This window comes from Schistocerca serialis, unplaced genomic scaffold, assembly GCF_023864345.2.
Source record: "Schistocerca serialis cubense isolate TAMUIC-IGC-003099 unplaced genomic scaffold, iqSchSeri2.2 HiC_scaffold_945, whole genome shotgun sequence".
In the NCBI taxonomy this organism is placed as follows: domain Eukaryota; kingdom Metazoa; phylum Arthropoda; class Insecta; order Orthoptera; family Acrididae; genus Schistocerca; species Schistocerca serialis.
The window spans coordinates 20001-32500 of record NW_026048568.1 but is presented as its reverse complement, the minus strand read 5'-3'; the positions used below and the strand labels follow the sequence as shown (position 1 = coordinate 32500).

The window sequence follows — 12500 nt, the reverse complement described above, 5'->3', positions numbered from 1 at the left end:
GTAGTACTGGGCTGTTGACGAGTGCTCTCGCGAATTGTCCTTCTTGTCCCGCACTTGCTTTTGCGATGTTTTCGACGGTCGCCTGTTGCCATATCGGCCCGTACCACCGTGTGTCACTCCCACATGTGGAGCGCACACGCTGCCAAGCATTTAGGCCCTTCGAATGCGGATTTTCCTTTATCGCTTCTCGGCCTTTTGGCTAAGATCAAAGTGTAGTATCTGTTCTTATCAGCTTAATATCTGATACGTCCTGCATCGCAGGACCAGAATATTAAACTCATTTTTGGCTCATGACGGAGTGCTAGGGGCTTGCTCCACCTCTGTCGCGGGTTGGCCCGGCATTGCAGTACCGCCGGGATCGGCCCCACCTAAAAATAATTAAAACACAGCCTGAAATGGGTAAATATTCTGCAGTTATCAGATATTCCGCTGGTAGCAAAACTTGTTGCAGTTGTCGATGTGCCCAGTAGTTAGCTGCATACACACCACGATTTCCACGGTTTCCACGATTTCTTGTAATTAATTTAGCATTATCTTATGAATTTTTTTTATTTTTTTTTTTTTTTTTTTTTTTTTTTGCGGTTAGCCGGACCGCTCTTGCAGCCGCATTACACTAGGCTGGTAATTTATATGGGCACAGAAGGGTTGCCTTCGGATGCCTCGTTGGCGTCACATATGGTCCGGCCACAGATAATTTTTAATTTCATTTTTTGGAGTTATATCCTTAGCTCCTCGCGAACGTCGTCGTCGCCGCCCGCACGCACGCAGAATACGTGTGTACACACGTATGCAGTTGGCGGTGGACGATGTAAGCACTAGGCCTAGGTGTAGCTCGCGCCGGCCTCGCGCCGGTGTAGCTCGCGCCGGCCTGGCGCTGCTGTGGGGCGGCCTCACGGCTTCTCCACTGCCCCTGGCAGCTTGCGGCGTTCAAATGGGGAGTCGCAGTTTACTGTTCGCCATGGAGGGTAGTACCTGGGCTGTTGACGAGTGCTCTCGCGAATTGTCCTTCTTTCCCGCACTTGCTTTTGCGATGTTTTCGACGGTCGCCTGTTGCCATATCGGCCCGTACCACCGTGTGTCACTCCCCACATGTGGAGCGCACACGCTGGCAAGCATTTAGGCCCTTCGAATGCGGATTTTCCTTTATCGCTTCTCGGGCCTTTTGGCTAAGATCAAAGTGTAGTATCTGTTCTTATCAGCTTAATATCTGATACGTCCTGCATCGCAGGACCAGAATATTAAACTCATTTTTGGCTCATGACGGAGTGCTAGGGGCTTGCTCCACCTCTGTCGCGGGTTGGCCCGGCATTGCAGTACCGCCGGGATCGGCCCACCTAAAAAATAATTAAAACACAGCCTGAAATGGGTAAATATTCTGCAGTTATCAGATATTCCGCTGGTAGCAAAACTTGTTTGCAGTTGGTCGATGTGCCCAGTAGTTAGCTGCATACACACCACGATTTCCCACGGTTTCCACGATTTCTTGTAATTAATTTAGCATTATCTTATGAATTTTTTTATTTTTTTTTTTTTTTTTTTTTTTTTTTGCGGTTAGCCCGGACCGCTCTTGCAGCCGCATTACACTAGGCTGGTAATTTATATGGGCACAGAAGGGTGCCTTCGGATGCCTCGTTGGCGTCACATATGGTCCGGCCACAGATAATTTTAATTTCATTTTTTTGGAGTTTATATCCCTCGTTGGCGTCACATATGGTCCGGCCACAGATAATTTTAATTTCATTTTTTGGAGTTATATCCTTAGCTCCTCGCGAACGTCGTCGTCGCCGCCGCACGCACGCAGAATACGTGTGTACACACGTATGCAGTTGGCGGTGGACGATGTAAGCACTAGGCTAGGTGTAGCTCGCGCCGGCCTCGCGCCGGTGTAGCTCGCGCCGGCCTGGCGCTGCTGTGGGGCGGCCTCACGGCTTCTCCACTGCCCTGGCAGCTTGCGGCGTTCAAATGGGAGTCGCAGTTTACTGTTCGCCATGGAGGGTAGTACTGGGCTGTTGACGAGTGCTCTCGCGAATTGTCCTTCTTTCCCGCACTTGCTTTTGCGATGTTTTCGACGGTCGCCTGTTGCCATATCGGCCCGTACCACCGTGTGTCACTCCCACATGTGGAGCGCACACGCTGCAAGCATTTAGGCCCTTCGAATGCGGATTTTCCTTTATCGCTTCTCGGCCTTTTGGCTAAGATCAAAGTGTAGTATCTGTTCTTATCAGCTTAATATCTGATACGTCCTGCATCGCAGGACCAGAATATTAAACTCATTTTTGGCTCATGACGGAGTGCTAGGGGCTTGCTCCACCTCTGTCGCGGGTTGGCCCGGCATTGCAGTACCGCCGGGATCGGCCCACCTAAAAATAATTAAAACACAGCCTGAAATGGGTAAATATTCTGCAGTTATCAGATATTCCGCTGGTAGCAAAAACTTGTTGCAGTTGTCGATGTGCCCAGTAGTTAGCTGCATACACACCACGATTTCCACGGTTTCCACGATTTCTTGTAATTAATTTAGCATTATCTTATGAATTTTTTTATTTTTTTTTTTTTTTTTTTTTTTTTGCGGTTAGCCGGACCGCTCTTGCAGCCGCATTACACTAGGCTGGTAATTTATATGGGCACAGAAGGGTGCCTTCGGATGCCTCGTTGGCGTCACATATGGTCCGGCCACAGATAATTTTAATTTCATTTTTTGGAGTTATATCCTTAGCTCCTCGCGAACGTCGTCGTCGCCGCCGCACGCACGCAGAATACGTGTGTACACACGTATGCAGTTGGCGGTGGACGATGTAAGCACTAGGCTAGGTGTAGCTCGCGCCGGCCTCGCGCCGGTGTAGCTCGCGCCGGCCTGGCGCTGCTGTGGGGCGGCCTCACGGCTTCTCCACTGCCCTGGCAGCTTGCGGCGTTCAAATGGGAGTCGCAGTTTACTGTTCGCCATGGAGGGTAGTACTGGGCTGTTGACGAGTGCTCTCGCGAATTGTCCTTCTTTCCCGCACTTGCTTTTGCGATGTTTTCGACGGTCGCCTGTTGCCATATCGGCCCGTACCACCGTGTGTCACTCCCACATGTGGAGCGCACACGCTGCAAGCATTTAGGCCCTTCGAATGCGGATTTTCCTTTATCGCTTCTCGGCCTTTTGGCTAAGATCAAAGTGTAGTATCTGTTCTTATCAGCTTAATATCTGATACGTCCTGCATCGCAGGACCAGAATATTAAACTCATTTTTGGCTCATGACGGAGTGCTAGGGGCTTGCTCCACCTCTGTCGCGGGTTGGCCCGGCATTGCAGTAACCGCCGGGATCGGCCCACCTAAAAATAATTAAAACACAGCCTGAAATGGGTAAATATTCTGCAGTTATCAGATATTCCGCTGGTAGCAAAACTTGTTGCAGTTGTCGATGTGCCCAGTAGTTAGCTGCATACACACCACGATTTCCACGGTTTCCACGATTTCTTGTAATTAATTTAGCATTATCTTATGAATTTTTTTATTTTTTTTTTTTTTTTTTTTTTTTTGCGGTTAGCCGGACCGCTCTTGCAGCCGCATTACACTAGGCTGGTAATTTATATGGGCACAGAAGGGTGCCTTCGGATGCCTCGTTGGCGTCACATATGGTCCGGCCACAGATAATTTTAATTTCATTTTTTGGAGTTATATCCTTAGCTCCTCGCGAACGTCGTCGTCGCCGCCGCACGCACGCAGAATACGTGTGTACACACGTATGCAGTTGGCGGTGGACGATGTAAGCACTAGGCTAGGTGTAGCTCGCGCCGGCCTCGCGCCGGTGTAGCTCGCGCCGGCCTGGCGCTGCTGTGGGGCGGCCTCACGGCTTCTCTCACTGCCCTGGCAGCTTGCGGCGTTCAAATGGGAGTCGCAGTTTACTGTTCGCCATGGAGGGTAGTACTGGGCTGTTGACGAGTGCTCTCGCGAATTGTCCTTCTTTCCCGCACTTGCTTTTGCGATGTTTTCGACGGTCGCCTGTTGCCATATCGGCCCGTACCACCGTGTGTCACTCCCACATGTGGAGCGCACACGCTGCAAGCATTTAGGCCCTTCGAATGCGGATTTTCCTTTATCGCTTCTCGGCCGGCCTTTTGGCTAAGATCAAAGTGTAGTATCTGTTCTTATCAGCTTAATATCTGATACGTCCTGCATCGCAGGACCAGAATATTAAACTCATTTTTGGCTCATGACGGAGTGCTAGGGGCTTGCTCCACCTCTGTCGCGGGTTGGCCCGGCATTGCAGTACCGCCGGGATCGGCCCACCTAAAAATAATTAAAACACAGCCTGAAATGGGTAAATATTCTGCAGTTATCAGATATTCCGCTGGTAGCAAAACTTGTTGCAGTTGTCGATGTGCCCAGTAGTTAGCTGCATACACACCACGATTTCCACGGTTTCCCAACGATTTCTTGTAATTAATTTAGCATTATCTTATGAATTTTTTATTTTTTTTTTTTTTTTTTTTTTTTGCGGTTAGCCGGACCGCTCTTGCAGCCGCATTACACTAGGCTGGTAATTTATATGGGCACAGAAGGGTGCCTTCGGATGCCTCGTTGGCGTCACATATGGTCCGGCCACAGATAATTTTAATTTCATTTTTTGGAGTTATATCCTTAGCTCCTCGCGAAACGTCGTCGTCGCCGCCGCACGCACGCAGAATACGTGTGTACACACACGTATGCAGTTGGCGGTGGACGATGTAAGCACTAGGCTAGGTGTAGCTCGCGCCGGCCTCGCGCCGGTGTAGCTCGCGCCGGCCTGGCGCTGCTGTGGGGCGGCCTCACGGCTTCTCCACTGCCCTGGCAGCTTGCGGCGTTCAAATGGGAGTCGCAGTTTACTGTTCGCCATGGAGGGTAGTACTGGGCTGTTGACGAGTGCTCTCTCGCGAATTGTCCTTCTTTCCCGCACTTGCTTTTGCGATGTTTTCGACGGTCGCCTGTTGCCATATCGGCCCGTACCACCGTGTGTCACTCCCACATGTGGAGCGCACACGCTGCAAGCATTTAGGCCCTTCGAATGCGGATTTTCCTTTATCGCTTCTCGGCCTTTTGGCTAAGATCAAAGTGTAGTATCTGTTCTTATCAGCTTAATATCTGATACGTCCTGCATCGCAGGACCAGAATATTAAACTCATTTTTGGCTCATGACGGAGTGCTAGGGGCTTGCTCCACCTCTGTCGCGGGTTGGCCCGGCATTGCAGTACCGCCGGGATCGGCCCACCTAAAAATAATTAAAACACAGCCTGAAATGGGTAAATATTCTGCAGTTATCAGATATTCCGCTGGTAGCAAAACTTGTTGCAGTTGTCGATGTGCCCAGTAGTTAGCTGCATACACACCACGATTTCCACGGTTTCCACGATTTCTTGTAATTAATTTAGCATTATCTTATGAATTTTTTTATTTTTTTTTTTTTTTTTTTTTTTTTTGCGGTTAGCCGGACCGCTCTTGCAGCCGCATTACACTAGGCTGGTAATTTATATGGGCACAGAAGGGTGCCTTCGGATGCCTCGTTGGCGTCACATATGGTCCGGCCACAGATAATTTTAATTTCATTTTTTGGAGTTATATCCTTAGCTCCTCGCGAACGTCGTCGTCGCCGCCGCACGCACGCAGAATACGTGTGTACACACGTATGCAGTTGGCGGTGGACGATGTAAGCACTAGGCTAGGTGTAGCTCGCGCCGGCCTCGCGCCGGTGTAGCTCGCGCCGGCCTGGCGCTGCTGTGGGGCGGGCCTCACGGCTTCTCCACTGCCCTGGCAGCTTGCGGCGTTCAAATGGGAGTCGCAGTTTTACTGTTCGCCCATGGAGGGTAGTACTGGGCTGTTGACGAGTGCTCTCGCGAATTGTCCTTCTTTCCCGCACTTGCTTTTGCGATGTTTTCGACGGTCGCCCTGTTGCCATATCGGCCCGTACCACCGTGTGTCCACTCCCACATGTGGAGCGCACACGCTGCAAGCATTTAGGCCCTTCGAATGCGGATTTTCCTTTATCGCTTCTCGGCCTTTTGGCTAAGATCAAAGTGTAGTATCTGTTCTTATCAGCTTAATATCTGATACGTCCTGCATCGCAGGACCAGAATATTAAACTCATTTTTGGCTCATGACGGAGTGCTAGGGCTTGCTCCACCTCTGTCGCGGGTTGGCCCGGCATTGCAGTACCGCCGGGATCGGCCCACCTAAAAATAATTAAAACACAGCCTGAAATGGGTAAATATTCTGCAGTTATCAGATATTCCGCTGGTAGCAAAACTTGTTGCAGTTGTCGATGTGCCCAGTAGTTAGCTGCATACACACCACGATTTCCACGGTTTCCCACGATTTCTTGTAATTAATTTAGCATTATCTTATGAATTTTTTTTATTTTTTTTTTTTTTTTTTTTTTTTTTGCGGTTAGCCGGACCGCTCTTGCAGCCGCATTACACTAGGCTGGTAATTTATATGGGCACAGAAGGGTGCCTTCGGATGCCTCGTTGGCGTCACATATGGTCCGGCCACAGATAATTTTAATTTCATTTTTTGGAGTTATATCCTTAGCTCCTCGCGAACGTCGTCGTCGCCCGCCGCACGCACGCAGAATACGTGTGTACACACGTATGCAGTTGGCGGTGGACGATGTAAGCACTAGGCTAGGTGTAGCTCGCGCCGGCCTCGCGCCGGTGTAGCTCGCGCCGGCCTGGCGCTGCTGTGGGCGGCCTCACGGCTCTCTCCACTGCCCTGGCAGCTTGCGGCGTTCAAATGGGAGTCGCAGTTTACTGTTCGCCATGGAGGGTAGTACTGGGCTGTTGACGAGTGCTCTCGCGAATTGTCCTTCTTTCCCGCACTTGCTTTTGCGATGTTTTCGACGGTCGCCTGTTGCCATATCGGCCCGTACCACCGTGTGTCACTCCCACATGTGGAGCGCACACGCTGCAAGCATTTAGAGGCCCTTCGAATGCGGATTTTCCTTTATCGCTTCTCGGCCTTTTGGCTAAGATCAAAGTGTAGTATCTGTTCTTATCAGCTTAATATCTGATACGTCCTGCATCGCAGGACCAGAATATTAAACTCATTTTTGGCTCATGACGGAGTGCTAGGGGCTTGCTCCACCTCTGTCGCGGGTTGGCCCGGCATTGCAGTACCGCCGGGATCGGCCCACCTAAAAATAATTAAAACACAGCCTGAAATGGGTAAATATTCTGCAGTTATCAGATATTCCGCTGGTAGCAAAACTTGTTGCAGTTGTCGATGTGCCCAGTAGTTAGCTGCATACACACCACGATTTCCACGGTTTCCACGATTTCTTGTAATTAATTTAGCATTATCTTATGAATTTTTTTATTTTTTTTTTTTTTTTTTTTTTTGCGGTTAGCCGGACCGCTCTTGCAGCCGCATTACACTAGGGCTGGTAATTTATATGGGCACAGAAGGGTGCCTTCGGATGCCTCGTTGGCGTCACATATGGTCCGGCCACAGATAATTTTAATTTCATTTTTTGGAGTTATATCCTTAGCTCCTCGCGAACGTCGTCGTCGCCGCCGCACGCACGCAGAATACGTGTGTACACACGTATGCAGTTGGCGGTGGACGATGTAAGCACTAGGCTAGGTGTAGCTCGCGCCGGCCTCGCGCCGGTGTAGCTCGCGCCGGCCTGGCGCTGCTGTGGGGCGGCCTCACGGCTTCTCCACTGCCCTGGCAGCTTGCGGCGTTCAAATGGGAGTCGCAGTTTACTGTTCGCCATGGAGGGTAGTACTGGGCTGTTGACGAGTGCTCTCGCGAATTGTCCTTCTTTCCCGCACTTGCTTTTGCGATGTTTTCGACGGTCGCCTGTTGCCATATCGGCCCGTACCACCGTGTGTCACTCCCACATGTGGAGCGCACACGCTGCAAGCATTTAGGGCCCTTCGAATGCGGATTTTCCTTTATCGCTTCTCGGGCCTTTTGGCTAAGATCAAAGTGTAGTATCTGTTCTTATCAGCTTAATATCTGATACGTCCTGCATCGCAGGACCAGAATATTAAACTCATTTTTGGCTCATGACGGAGTGCTAGGGGCTTGCTCCACCTCTGTCGCGGGTTGGCCCGGCATTGCAGTACCGCCGGGATCGGCCCACCTAAAATAATTAAAACACAGCCTGAAATGGGTAAATATTCTGCAGTTATCAGATATTCCGCTGGTAGCAAAACTTGTTGCAGTTGTCGATGTGCCCAGTAGTTAGCTGCATACACACCACGATTTCCACGGTTTCCACGATTTCTTGTAATTAATTTAGCATTATCTTATGAATTTTTTTATTTTTTTTTTTTTTTTTTTTTTTTTTCGGTTAGCCGGACCGCTCTTGCAGCCGCATTACACTAGGCTGGTAATTTATATGGGCACAGAAGGGTGCCTTCGGATGCCTCGTTGGCGTCACATATGGTCCGGCCACAGATAATTTTAATTTCATTTTTTGGAGTTATATCCTTAGCTCCTCGCGAACGTCGTCGTCGCCGCCGCACGCACGCAGAATACGTGTGTACACACGTATGCAGTTGGCGGTGGACGATGTAAGCACTAGGCTAGGTGTAGCTCGCGCCGGCCTCGCGCCGGTGTAGCTCGCGCCGGCCTGGCGCTGCTGTGGGGCGGCCTCACGGCTTCTCCACTGCCCTGGCAGCTTGCGGCGTTCAAATGGGAGTCGCAGTTTACTGTTCGCCATGGAGGGTAGTACTGGGCTGTTGACGAGTGCTCTCGCGAATTGTCCTTCTTTCCCGCACTTGCTTTTGCGATGTTTTCGACGGTCGCCTGTTGCCATATCGGCCCGTACCACCGTGTGTCACTCCCACATGTGGAGCGCACACGCTGCAAGCATTTAGGCCCTTCGAATGCGGATTTTCCTTTATCGCTTCTCGGCCTTTTGGCTAAGATCAAAGTGTAGTATCTGTTCTTATCAGCTTAATATCTGATACGTCCTGCATCGCAGGACCAGAATATTAAACTCATTTTTGGCTCATGACGGAGTGCTAGGGGCTTGCTCCACCTCTGTCGCGGGTTGGCCCGGCATTGCAGTACCGCCGGGATCGGCCCACCTAAAAATAATTAAAACACAGCCTGAAATGGGTAAATATTCTGCAGTTATCAGATATTCCGCTGGTAGCAAAACTTGTTGCAGTTGTCGATGTGCCCAGTAGTTAGCTGCATACACACCACGATTTCCACGGTTTCCACGATTTCTTGTAATTAATTTAGCATTATCTTATGAATTTTTTTATTTTTTTTTTTTTTTTTTTTTTTTGCGGTTAGCCGGACCGCTCTTGCAGCCGCATTACACTAGGCTGGTAATTTATATGGGCACAGAAGGGTGCCTTCGGATGCCTCGTTGGCGTCACATATGGTCCGGCCACAGATAATTTTAATTTCATTTTTTGGAGTTATATCCTTAGCTCCTCGCGAACGTCGTCGTCGCCGCCGCACGCACGCAGAATACGTGTGTACACACGTATGCAGTTGGCGGTGGACGATGTAAGCACTAGGCTAGGTGTAGCTCGCGCCGGCCTCGCGCCGGTGTAGCTCGCGCCGGCCTGGCGCTGCTGTGGGGCGGCCTCACGGCTTCTCCACTGCCCTGGCAGCTTGCGGCGTTCAAATGGGAGTCGCAGTTTACTGTTCGCCATGGAGGGTAGTACTGGGCTGTTGACGAGTGCTCTCGCGAATTGTCCTTCTTTCCCGCACTTGCTTTTGCGATGTTTTCGACGGTCGCCTGTTGCCATATCGGCCCGTACCACCGTGTGTCACTCCCACATGTGGAGCGCACACGCTGCAAGCATTTAGGCCCTTCGAATGCGGATTTTCCTTTATCGCTTCTCGGCCTTTTGGCTAAGATCAAAGTGTAGTATCTGTTCTTATCAGCTTAATATCTGATACGTCCTGCATCGCAGGACCAGAATATTAAACTCATTTTTGGCTCATGACGGAGTGCTAGGGGCTTGCTCCACCTCTGTCGCGGGTTGGCCCGGCATTGCAGTACCGCCGGGATCGGCCCACCTAAAAATAATTAAAACACAGCCTGAAATGGGTAAATATTCTGCAGTTATCAGATATTCCGCTGGTAGCAAAACTTGTTGCAGTTGTCGATGTGCCCAGTAGTTAGCTGCATACACACCACGATTTCCACGGTTTCCACGATTTCTTGTAATTAATTTAGCATTATCTTATGAATTTTTTTATTTTTTTTTTTTTTTTTTTTTTTTGCGGTTAGCCGGACCGCTCTTGCAGCCGCATTACACTAGGCTGGTAATTTATATGGGCACAGAAGGGTGCCTTCGGATGCCTCGTTGGCGTCACATATGGTCCGGCCACAGATAATTTTAATTTCATTTTTTGGAGTTATATCCTTAGCTCCTCGCGAACGTCGTCGTCGCCGCCGCACGCACGCAGAATACGTGTGTACACACGTATGCAGTTGGCGGTGGACGATGTAAGCACTAGGCTAGGTGTAGCTCGCGCCGGCCTCGCGCCGGTGTAGCTCGCGCCGGCCTGGCGCTGCTGTGGGGCGGCCTCACGGCTTCTCCACTGCCCTGGCAGCTTGCGGCGTTCAAATGGGAGTCGCAGTTTACTGTTCGCCATGGAGGGTAGTACTGGGCTGTTGACGAGTGCTCTCGCGAATTGTCCTTCTTTCCCGCACTTGCTTTTGCGATGTTTTCGACGGTCGCCTGTTGCCATATCGGCCCGTACCACCGTGTGTCACTCCCACATGTGGAGCGCACACGCTGCAAGCATTTAGGCCCTTCGAATGCGGATTTTCCTTTATCGCTTCTCGGCCTTTTGGCTAAGATCAAAGTGTAGTATCTGTTCTTATCAGCTTAATATCTGATACGTCCTGCATCGCAGGACCAGAATATTAAACTCATTTTTGGCTCATGACGGAGTGCTAGGGGCTTGCTCCACCTCTGTCGCGGGTTGGCCCGGCATTGCAGTACCGCCGGGATCGGCCCACCTAAAAATAATTAAAACACAGCCTGAAATGGGTAAATATTCTGCAGTTATCAGATATTCCGCTGGTAGCAAAACTTGTTGCAGTTGTCGATGTGCCCAGTAGTTAGCTGCATACACACCACGATTTCCACGGTTTCCACGATTTCTTGTAATTAATTTAGCATTATCTTATGAATTTTTTTATTTTTTTTTTTTTTTTTTTTTTTTGCGGTTAGCCGGACCGCTCTTGCAGCCGCATTACACTAGGCTGGTAATTTATATGGGCACAGAAGGGTGCCTTCGGATGCCTCGTTGGCGTCACATATGGTCCGGCCACAGATAATTTTAATTTCATTTTTTGGAGTTATATCCTTAGCTCCTCGCGAACGTCGTCGTCGCCGCCGCACGCACGCAGAATACGTGTGTACACACGTATGCAGTTGGCGGTGGACGATGTAAGCACTAGGCTAGGTGTAGCTCGCGCCGGCCTCGCGCCGGTGTAGCTCGCGCCGGCCTGGCGCTGCTGTGGGGCGGCCTCACGGCTTCTCCACTGCCCTGGCAGCTTGCGGCGTTCAAATGGGAGTCGCAGTTTACTGTTCGCCATGGAGGGTAGTACTGGGCTGTTGACGAGTGCTCTCGCGAATTGTCCTTCTTTCCCGCACTTGCTTTTGCGATGTTTTCGACGGTCGCCTGTTGCCATATCGGCCCGTACCACCGTGTGTCACTCCCACATGTGGAGCGCACACGCTGCAAGCATTTAGGCCCTTCGAATGCGGATTTTCCTTTATCGCTTCTCGGCCTTTTGGCTAAGATCAAAGTGTAGTATCTGTTCTTATCAGCTTAATATCTGATACGTCCTGCATCGCAGGACCAGAATATTAAACTCATTTTTGGCTCATGACGGAGTGCTAGGGGCTTGCTCCACCTCTGTCGCGGGTTGGCCCGGCATTGCAGTACCGCCGGGATCGGCCCACCTAAAAATAATTAAAACACAGCCTGAAATGGGTAAATATTCTGCAGTTATCAGATATTCCGCTGGTAGCAAAACTTGTTGCAGTTGTCGATGTGCCCAGTAGTTAGCTGCATACACACCACGATTTCCACGGTTTCCACGATTTCTTGTAATTAATTTAGCATTATCTTATGAATTTTTTTATTTTTTTTTTTTTTTTTTTTTTTTGCGGTTAGCCGGACCGCTCTTGCAGCCGCATTACACTAGGCTGGTAATTTATATGGGCACAGAAGGGTGCCTTCGGATGCCTCGTTGGCGTCACATATGGTCCGGCCACAGATAATTTTAATTTCATTTTTTGGAGTTATATCCTTAGCTCCTCGCGAACGTCGTCGTCGCCGCCGCACGCACGCAGAATACGTGTGTACACACGTATGCAGTTGGCGGTGGACGATGTAAGCACTAGGCTAGGTGTAGCTCGCGCCGGCCTCGCGCCGGTGTAGCTCGCGCCGGCCTGGCGCTGCTGTGGGGCGGCCTCACGGCTTCTCTCACTGCCCTGGCAGCTTGCGGCGTTCAAATGGGAGTCGCAGTTTACTGTTCGCCATGGAGGGT

General features: G+C 50.4%; 13 non-coding genes across 13 annotated transcripts; all 13 read left to right on the top strand.

The window, feature by feature from the left end:
* Positions 1-179: 179 nt before the first annotated feature.
* On the top strand, positions 180-372 carry LOC126453446 (U2 spliceosomal RNA). Its single transcript, XR_007584862.1, has one exon. It is a non-coding gene; the product is annotated as a U2 spliceosomal RNA (small nuclear RNA).
* A 773-nt stretch (positions 373-1145) lies between these two features.
* Positions 1146-1339, top strand: LOC126453454 (U2 spliceosomal RNA). Its single transcript, XR_007584869.1, has one exon. It is a non-coding gene; the product is annotated as a U2 spliceosomal RNA (small nuclear RNA).
* Positions 1340-2172: 833 nt separating this feature from the next.
* Positions 2173-2365, top strand: LOC126453439 (U2 spliceosomal RNA). Its single transcript, XR_007584856.1, has one exon. It is a non-coding gene; the product is annotated as a U2 spliceosomal RNA (small nuclear RNA).
* A 761-nt stretch (positions 2366-3126) lies between these two features.
* On the top strand, positions 3127-3320 carry LOC126453450 (U2 spliceosomal RNA). The gene has a single exon (XR_007584866.1). It is a non-coding gene; the product is annotated as a U2 spliceosomal RNA (small nuclear RNA).
* A 761-nt stretch (positions 3321-4081) lies between these two features.
* LOC126453458 (U2 spliceosomal RNA) lies at positions 4082-4278 on the top strand. The gene has a single exon (XR_007584873.1). It is a non-coding gene; the product is annotated as a U2 spliceosomal RNA (small nuclear RNA).
* Positions 4279-5043: 765 nt separating this feature from the next.
* Positions 5044-5236, top strand: LOC126453438 (U2 spliceosomal RNA). Its single transcript, XR_007584855.1, has one exon. It is a non-coding gene; the product is annotated as a U2 spliceosomal RNA (small nuclear RNA).
* A 766-nt stretch (positions 5237-6002) lies between these two features.
* LOC126453455 (U2 spliceosomal RNA) lies at positions 6003-6194 on the top strand. The gene has a single exon (XR_007584870.1). It is a non-coding gene; the product is annotated as a U2 spliceosomal RNA (small nuclear RNA).
* Positions 6195-6960: 766 nt separating this feature from the next.
* On the top strand, positions 6961-7153 carry LOC126453437 (U2 spliceosomal RNA). Its single transcript, XR_007584854.1, has one exon. It is a non-coding gene; the product is annotated as a U2 spliceosomal RNA (small nuclear RNA).
* Positions 7154-7913: 760 nt separating this feature from the next.
* LOC126453452 (U2 spliceosomal RNA) lies at positions 7914-8107 on the top strand. The gene has a single exon (XR_007584867.1). It is a non-coding gene; the product is annotated as a U2 spliceosomal RNA (small nuclear RNA).
* A 759-nt stretch (positions 8108-8866) lies between these two features.
* Positions 8867-9059, top strand: LOC126453436 (U2 spliceosomal RNA). Its single transcript, XR_007584853.1, has one exon. It is a non-coding gene; the product is annotated as a U2 spliceosomal RNA (small nuclear RNA).
* A 759-nt stretch (positions 9060-9818) lies between these two features.
* Positions 9819-10011, top strand: LOC126453435 (U2 spliceosomal RNA). The gene has a single exon (XR_007584852.1). It is a non-coding gene; the product is annotated as a U2 spliceosomal RNA (small nuclear RNA).
* Positions 10012-10770: 759 nt separating this feature from the next.
* On the top strand, positions 10771-10963 carry LOC126453434 (U2 spliceosomal RNA). The gene has a single exon (XR_007584851.1). It is a non-coding gene; the product is annotated as a U2 spliceosomal RNA (small nuclear RNA).
* A 759-nt stretch (positions 10964-11722) lies between these two features.
* On the top strand, positions 11723-11915 carry LOC126453433 (U2 spliceosomal RNA). The gene has a single exon (XR_007584850.1). It is a non-coding gene; the product is annotated as a U2 spliceosomal RNA (small nuclear RNA).
* The last annotated feature ends 585 nt before the right edge of the window (positions 11916-12500 follow it).